Source organism: Augochlora pura, chromosome 6, assembly GCF_028453695.1.
Source record: "Augochlora pura isolate Apur16 chromosome 6, APUR_v2.2.1, whole genome shotgun sequence".
Classification (NCBI taxonomy): Eukaryota; Metazoa; Arthropoda; class Insecta; order Hymenoptera; family Halictidae; genus Augochlora; species Augochlora pura.
The window spans coordinates 2,307,224-2,316,427 of NC_135777.1; the positions used below are offsets into that span (position 1 = coordinate 2,307,224).

Below are 9,204 nucleotides of genomic sequence, written 5' to 3' on the forward strand. Positions count from 1 at the left end.
CCTGATCGAGGTGTTGCGAGCATCGTCCGCCCTGCGGAGCCTTCTGCGTGCACGCGACCCGAAGAGGATGCTGCGTCCCGACGCGGAACCAACGTGGCAAGCCAGCTAGACCCCTCTGCACCTGGCCCTATGGCGCCAACCGCGGCCGATCGGAACCCACCTAACTCTCTTCATCCTGGAGGTAGCCAACCGCGTCCGAGATCTCCGGACCGATTCCGCGGAGCCAGCCACCTGGGACGCTGCGGTGTCCACCGGAGCTTCGGCAGATGAGTTCCAGCTTGTGGGTCAAGCGCAGCCAGCCACGGGAGACTGTTGATCGGTGTGAGATCGAGTGGGACTTCGACAGTGCGATAGAGGATCGGTTCGCGGAGTGTTCCTTCTCGTGTGCCGCGACGTGCTGAGATCGCTCGCCGCTGCAATCCTTTCGGGCAAAGTTTCGACGCGGAAGAGCTGCTTGATATGCCCGCCGAGGCGACGCCGCGAAGCTGAGTTGCGATACGGACGCAGCGATCGTTGCCCAGGTGAGTAGTCAGGTAGCCGACTCTTCGAACGAATCGATTCTTCTACCGCAGTCTCTCTGCCACTCTGCCGTTCGCGCACTCCGGACGACTCGGCTCCGTCGGAGCACCGTCGATCGTCGCCAGCTCGGTCGTTGAGCCGTCGAGAATCACGCGCGGCGTGCGTGTTGCGACAGCCGTCGGCTTTTCCGCCGCGTGACTCGATGGTCAGGGTTTGCGTCGGCGTTCGCCGAGGTTGCTGGAAATTAATCGACTACCAACGTGGAAACGAGCGCACGGGTGCTGCGAACGAATCAAAAGGGTGTATCCAGGTGAACGGCAAGGCGATTTTACGTAAGCGGCGACGGTTGTTGTTGTTCGATCTGCAACAGTAGGACGCGTCTGTCGATTCGTCAGCGAAATTCACTTTTGCCTCTCGCGGTGTTTAAAAGCGCAGGCGTCACTCCTACATAGATAATTCATAATGACGACAGCTGGGCTATAGTTGTCATTCCAGCACACGGAAACCCCTTCCTCGGCTTTTCTTCTTCCATCGACCCTTTTTTCTTTTCCTTTTTTCCTTTCTCTGGTTTGGCGCTCTCTCTCTCCCTCTCTTACTCTGCTGCTCTCTTTCTTTTTCTTCAACTGTTTCTTCTTTCTCGCACAGCTTCCACGACCACGCTCTCCTTCTCAGTCGCCTTTTCATAGACCCATCCCCGTTTCGCAGCCACCAACCCCATACCGATCCGTCCGCGCGCTATCTTATCGAGGAACTTGTAGCTTCGCGACCACCGTGTTACGGATCTTTTTACGTAATTCGTCAATGAGAATTCTCTCTCTCTTTGTTCATTTTCTTATCATCTTTCGTTGTTTATATCGAAGCACCGATTCTTCTCGATACCGCGATCGCAAGGTGCAAACGTGTTTTGTAGTTCTGGCGAGAATCCTGCGGATCAGCCGCGGAAATCTTCATTTGCGAGATCAAGGAAGATCTTCTTGCTCGGACCTAATCCTCTTGGTACACCGGTTCTGCTTCTGATAGGATTTCTCGAGGATTTCGCGGAAATTCGAAGATTTAAAGAGCTTCTCTTCGAAACTAAATGGATCGGGTCTGTGACTTTACGGTTCGCCCCTTGTCATACTTCGACGAGTCCGATTCGCGATGGAGGCTTCCAGGAATAACCTGTTATATTCGAATGATATTCTGTTTTCTATTATTTTTGTTCTATTTGCGTCGTTAAAAATTGTTGTGTCATGTTTCAAGGTAATTTTATTGATCAAGTTTAGATTATATGAATAGTATATTGTTGTAACGTAATGTTATGTATAGTACAATAGTTACAATATATTATTATCGTCTGTAGTATATTGTGATAATTTATTATTACGTTTAGTATATTACTATAATATATTATTTATAGTATGTTATTATAATATATTATTATTTCATGCATCTAGAATGCCAGGTCATACGAAATCCACTATATAAAACGAAAAAATCGTGGGCCAGGAAAGCTATTTTAAATCTTGCGTTAATTCGTCTTTGAGCGTAAAGGGTTAATGACCAAAACTTAAGTGACACGCCGTAAATTTATGTATATCCCAGTCTGTACTTTCCTTTTCCCGTATTTCTTTCTCCTCTACAATATAAAACCTACCACGTGCCAAGGAATCAAATTGTGCTCGAGAACATTTTTCTTTCCGTATTAATCCTAAACATCGTGGAACAGAATATATTTATAAAAACAAATATTTATCATATTTATATAATATAATGCTTGTAACATAATATTTCCAACATTTGAAAATTAGTAAATAAGTAAATAAATAAATAGTAATGGTAAATACAGTTTAAGTAAATTTAAAATAAAAACTCTATCCAGATATTATTTAAATTTTATTAACTTTTGAATTGCGCTCGGTAATGAGTTAAAAAATAGATTAAGGGATTATGATAGTTTTAAAATGCATTTGCTATACCAGGAAAAGCTGTACTTTTGTCTGATAGCAGAATATCCAGTCGAAATGTTTGATGTGTATTATTTAATTTACGATTCTTTTGTTCCATTGTTTCCGAGCAGAATTCGAGGCAGTCGCAATTGAAAATGTTTAATAACTTTATAGATATATGACGAGGATTTGTTATGATAAATCTGTGATGCAAGCTCCCGATGAATTTTCCTTTCTTATAAGAAATTGTAAACGCCGAGGTAGTTCCAATCACCGATGCTGTAGGATAAACCATAAAGGAAGTGATTGCAAATGTTCTACCACGTGAATAAACATGATAAACAAGGATCTTTGATGAGAAACGGAAAACAGATCGGGAACGATATCGAAAGAAGCACAGTAAATGCAGAATTAATTCTTGTCACGCAGATAAAAATTTCTAATGACGAGAATGACTGAAAAATGGAAAAATATGGTTTCAGTACTTTAAATGAAAATTAGGGTATTTAATGATAGCTTCGGCAAAGCAATGATCGGCTTAAAAGGCTTGGAAATTGGGACATGCACTGTAGGATACAGTCCTTTCGAAATAGAGAGTCTACTGCATTATCGTGCTACTTGAAACACAATTCGAGATTACTGTAATCTGCGACTATGTATGACTATAATCTGTAAATATATAACCTCTGGAATCTATAAGTATATGTAACTATAATCTATAAACATTCTACATGACTGCAATCTATAACTATATATAACTATAATCTGTAAATATATATACGTCGGGAATCTATAACTATTTATAACTACAACCTATAAATATATGACTCTAATCTATAAATATATATAACTATTATCTATAGGTACATATGTTTATCTCTATTTATTTATATATTTATAAATTACAGTTGTACATATATTTATAGATTATAGTTATAGATATATAGTTATTACAGACGTATATATATTTACAGATTATAGTAAAATACTAATGTATAGATACAACGTATATATTCGACTTTAATCTATAATCATATACGACTGTAATCTACAACTATAGTCGCATACATTTCCTAAGGGTGCCGGAAATTTGATTTCGGTTCGCGCTTCCTTGGATCCTGGATTACGTCCGTCGGTATCAATCCGTTTAATTGAGACCTTGTAAAGGGGCTAAAAAAATTTGAAAAATCCGAGGGTGGATCCACTCGGCGCCCTTTTTAAAGCGGGAACAATCTCTCCCGAAAAAACCGATTCCCGTCGCTGGAGTCCCGTGTTCGAGACCCTCGAGGGTCTGCAACGTTTCAAGAGGGGCTTCGAACGGCTTCCTAGTCCTTCGTATCCGTCCACGACCGACTCGAATCCTTCGAGATTCCCCCCTCTATCTCTCTCTCTCTCTCTCTATCTCTTCTTTCTCGTTCTCCCCCCTTTCTCTCCCTCTCACTCTCGATCGAAGTAGAAGACAAACAATTCGCGCGGCGACGGCGTTAGAGAGGAGCGCTAAGTGAAAATTGTTCGTCTCGGAGGATCGGCTCGTTCCGCCTTGTACCGTGTTTATCTACGCCACTCCATTACGTTCAACGAGCAATCGCCGTTTCTTCCAACGGTTTCACCATTTGCAAAACGGTCGGAGCAGATAGGGGGAAATGAATTGCTGCGGTGATCCCTTGGTCGTCGCTTTTCTTGTCCTGTTGGTACACTCTTACCGTTCGTCCCTGTCTATTCCCGCCAGGGAAAACGTGCCGCAAACATGCTGATTTTGATCAAGCTCGCGCGCAATTCGTATTTAGCACTTGTATTCTGTGTTTAGAACCTTGGACCTTGTTCAGGGCGAGCTATACTTATAATTGAGCTATACTTTTCTACTTAAAATTTAATATTCTCTTGATCTGTAATGACCAAAGTATACTTTTCCATTTAAAATAGAAAACTGATCTCGAAATTTAAAAAATTATACTACTTGAAACAAGGCGAATGTCACTAGCCTCCCCCTTGTAACTCTACAATTTTTGTATTTAATAATTTATAATTAGATGGATGATTCTAAATACTTACCCTGTATACTAGTAGACACTGAACGTGTATAGTGTATGTACAGAAAAGTCACGAGTTCAGCGAAGCAGAGATAACTCACCAAAGACAGTTAGTTCACTGTGACGTGGCTGACATGGCATCAGACTTCAAGTTCAAACTTTAGACGTTATCCACTCATATCCATCATCGATCGACGTGTTGTGTGAACCTAGTTCTGAACACTTCGGAAAATATTTGATAGGGAAATTAACACGCCTTGTACGGGGAAGGTATTAACCCCTATGCACCCGACGCCATTTTACTTTGAAATCTGAGACTATTTTAGATGACTCAGAGCATCTCCATTTCACGCGATTGGTGCAATTTATGCATTAGACATTAAGTCATATAACAGCTCTTACAATAATAAATTATATTATATTATATAGAGAATATTATATTATATTATATTATACTAAGAAAAATCGTAGAAGGTTTAAATAAATTCAATCCTGTCACTGTTGTAAAACAATATACATCAGTCGCGTTTAATACTCGGCAGTTCCATTGTTAGCGAGACTTTACTGTTAACAGAAAACTGTGTGTCATATGTTCAATATAATTTTATAATAATTTAACATAATTAATTAAAATACAATGAAATTATAATTCTATATAATTTAACCCTCTATGGGCTGAATTTTTTTCTTAAATATATTTCAGGTTAATAGTGCTGCCAACCGTCACCAATATTGTTATTTGTTATCTCAGAGACTTTATTTAATCAAGAGGTATTACACTATCTTGTGAAAAATAGCGTATCTTGTGAAATGTCGATATGTTACCATGTAACCTAAAAGCTACTCGGGTCCATAGAGGGTTAAATATAAAGTTGAAATAGTTCATCTTACGATTGCTAAGAAGAAAATTCTGAAAAGTCGCTGATATTTCAGCGCCCCGAACTAGGTCCCACCCTTCTTAAATATACTTACATGAATAAAACGAAACGAAGAGAAAATGGATTTTCCACCAGCATTCTTTCCATTTTCAATCAGTCGGGAGATAAAGCCCGTCCCAATTACGCTCCACTCTATGTAAGACGAGGGTGAAATTGGAATTTTTCTTTGGTCAAATTTTTTTAGCTCCCGGCTAAACATCGGCCAAGTTGGTCGGCTTGGAGAGAGCTCGTAATCCTAAGGGTCTTCCAGTAGAACCAGACATCTCTCTCTCTCTCTCTTTTTCTCTCTTACATACACTCGTACACGTCCACACCCGCATACATGCTTTCTCTCTGCCTGTGTCTCTTCCTCTCTCACTCTCTTCCTCTTCATCTCACTCTTTTTCACTCTCTATCTCTTCCTCAAACTCTCTTTCGTTCACTTTTTATCTCTTCTTCTCTTTCTCCCACTTTTCATCTCTTCTTCCCTTTCTCTCACTCTTTTTCTCTTTCCCTCACTCTTTCTCTACTCTCTTCCTTTTTCTCAAACTCTCTTCCTCTCAGACTCTCCCTCACACTTCCTCTACTCTCTTCCTTTTTCTCAAACTCTCTTCCTCTCAGACTTTCCCTCACACTTCCTCTACTCCCTTTCTCTCACTCTCTTTCGCTCTCATTCTGCTTTTCTTCCTCTCCCTTACTCTCTCTCTCTCTCTCTCTTACTCTCACTCTCTCTCTCTGATTCTCTCTTTTTCTCGTACTCTGACTCGTTGCTACTGCCTCCTCTCTCCTGCTCCTTGCCGCCCTTTTCTTTCTCGTCCGGCTGGAAGGAGAAGGATTAAGGGTAGTAGACTTTACGCGAACATCCTTCTCGCTCCTTGGTCCTTTGAGACCTTTATTAGCGGCGTTTATGTACCCGGGCCTCGTGGAATACACCTTCTGGAAACTTATCGCTCCGGGCATTTCAAATAACACCCTGGTCCCGGGGTGTTCCCTTCCGGTCTCGCGCACCCTGTTTTTCCCATCGCATCGCCGCAAACCTCTCCGGCTCAGTTAATTAACCCTTTGTGAGTGGGTGTATCTTTCCTGGCTCGCGACAGACGACTGAAATTATACAGAAATCAAAAATAACAGAAACCGTGGAATCCTTAAATAAGCGCTTCTTTTCTTCGTTCGACAATTTTTCCCGATCCAATCGATTTCTATAAATAATGTTTTATAAATGGCGATTCATAAGTAACGATTAATAAATAACGATTAATAAATAACGTTTTGTAAATAATGATTTGCAAATAACGATTAATAAATAACGTTTTGTAAATAATGATTTTCAAATAACGATTAATAAATAACGATTTGTAAATGATGATTAATAAATCACGATTTACAAATGACGATGAATAAATAATGATTTATGAATAACTATTAATAAATAACGATTTATAAATAGCGATTAATAAATAGTGATTTATAATTAGCGATTTACAAACAATGATTTATAAATGGCGATTTATGAATGATGATTTATAAATAACGATGCAAATCGTTCTCGTACATACTGATTTATATAAATAACGTTTTACAATTAATAATTTATAAATAACGACATAAATCGTGCCAGTAAAGACAAAAAGAGAAGATATTCTCTCTTTTTAAAAAAGGACTGTCTTTTAAATTTCCTCGATATTTATGTAAAATACTTCAATTTTATGAATCCTCGGAACCAGCAGCGAACTTGTTAGAAAACACCATATATTTTAAGGTGGGACAAAGTTCGATTCGCCCTCGGTGGAAAAAAAACTATCGCAGTAGTGTCGAGGCTGGATCACTGTGTAAGAGAAGAGAGGTGGTTTGACTGTTCCGCCCCCGTCCTGTTCCGATAAGTAGGAACTTCTGTTCCTGTCCATTAGAGTGTTCCAGCGAGCAATGTGTACAATCGGTGAGTTTGTAATATATAGTAGTGACCAGGTTGTATAGTGGTAGTAAGTGCTACGTGTGCAACACTGGCACAGTGTTATCTAATGAAGTGATTACTGTATATACAAGATGCTCGGAAATTCGTGGTATAATTGGCAAGACGGTGATTCTACAAGCGAATATAAGTTGAAAGAGAACAATAACATTTTTTCATTTAGGACTCCGTTTGTGAACAAATTTAATTGGAATAATAATAGTAATAATAATAATGATAATATTGAGTCATTTAGTCCAGTTTTACGTTATCGCGTTTTATTATTGTGCCGATGACGTTTCTATTCATTGGAATAGTTAATAAATACATATTTGTCTTATAAATTATGTTGTTGATTATATATGTCGGAGTTTGTTGGTAATAATTAATATTATTAATATTCAAGGCTCACGCGATGCCTTTCAATATTATTACATAATTTTTTAAATACCACACACCTTTCGAGATTAATAAAATAAATAAAATAAATAAAATAAATATTATTCTATGCAAATGAAAATATAAAATATGTAAGAAAAATGCTAGAAAATAATGAAATATAAAAGTGCAGCAGAGAATTTGAAAATGCTAATAGATTTAATTACCCTATAGTAAGAAAAAATGTTTATAACCCAATGGCCGGTAGGAAAAGCATTAGCATGATAAACAATGAAGTTAAATGCAATATTTTTAATATAATTGAAAAGGGTCTTATAACACTTGTGCTGAAAATTCGTTCGGAATTTATAAATTTTGTCCTCGATCCTCACAAGGCCAGTAGCACGCCGAGTTGGATTTCCCTGCTAGCTATGATTTCTTTTCATAATAGACGATTTATGGTTAATTATCAGAGTTGAATTAACGGGTAGAAGGAACGTCCGGGCTCCGCACGACTATTTTTCCGAGTCAAACGAAATCCTCTTACGGCTTTCAGCGAGGATCGCGCGCAAAGCGTGACTCTTCATTGCGGTATTGTTCGTCGGCTCGTTTCTCTCGTCGCGTTTTTCCTCTCCACCCCCGCCCCTCTTCCGCCCGCTGTCCGCCAAGCCCGTGGGAATGGTCGATTATCGTCGGAACGCCGCTGAAAAAGTCCGAAATCCCGGCGAAAAGTTGCGTTTCGAAAATTTCATTGGCCGAAAAAGCCCGGGCGCTCTGCCTTTTCATTTTCGCCTACCGTTCTCCCGCGAGCGAGTTCACGCGCTTCAATCCTCCTCCTCCTCCCGCCCCCCCCGTTCAACCCCTGCCCGCCGACGATGCTTTAATTCGTCCCGGTCTAAATTGGAAACTTTCTCCGCCGGTTTTTAGCCCTTCCGCACCCTGCAGGATATCGACTTTCGTTGTCCGACCCTCGTCACCTTCGTGTTTCGCTCTCCCCCCCCCGGTCACGTTTAACGATATTTTCGCGAAACTCGCCACGGTTCGGCAAGATTGCCCTTGAAAATCATCCGACGCGCACCGATCGAGGGGGCGGTTACTGCAGCAGAAAAACTTTTCCAATTTTCATCGACGAGTCAATTTTTGGATCGAATATCAGAATATCGGCTACTCAACGGCATTCTCTCGGTTCGATCAACCGAGGATTTGTGGATATACAGTGGGTCACGAAAGTATTCGAACGCTCTGAAATAAAAAGTTTGACAGCAAAAAGAAACGCGAGACTCTATAATCTAAAAAGTTATAACACAATAAATCAACCTTAAACAACAAATGAGCCGCCCAGTGCACACATCGATTAACTCCACTTTTTGAAAAATCTTAAATTTAAGTGTCAAAGCACTTGGTATAGTCATAACTTTTTATATTTATAATAACTTTTCTGAATAATAAAGATTAACACCATTAAACGGCAAAATTTTTTTTTT

General features: G+C 39.9%; 1 protein-coding gene across 1 annotated transcript in view; it reads left to right on the forward strand.

Moving 5' to 3' along the window:
• The first annotated feature begins 373 nt into the window (after positions 1-373).
• The window catches only part of LOC144470915 (TWiK family of potassium channels protein 18-like), a 23,041-nt gene continuing 14,210 nt past the window's right edge, over positions 374-9,204 (forward strand). Inside the window, exon 1 of the mRNA XM_078182505.1 lies at positions 374-521. The gene's annotated coding sequence lies outside the window, so the exon portion shown is untranslated. The remainder of the gene's footprint in view (positions 522-9,204) is intronic.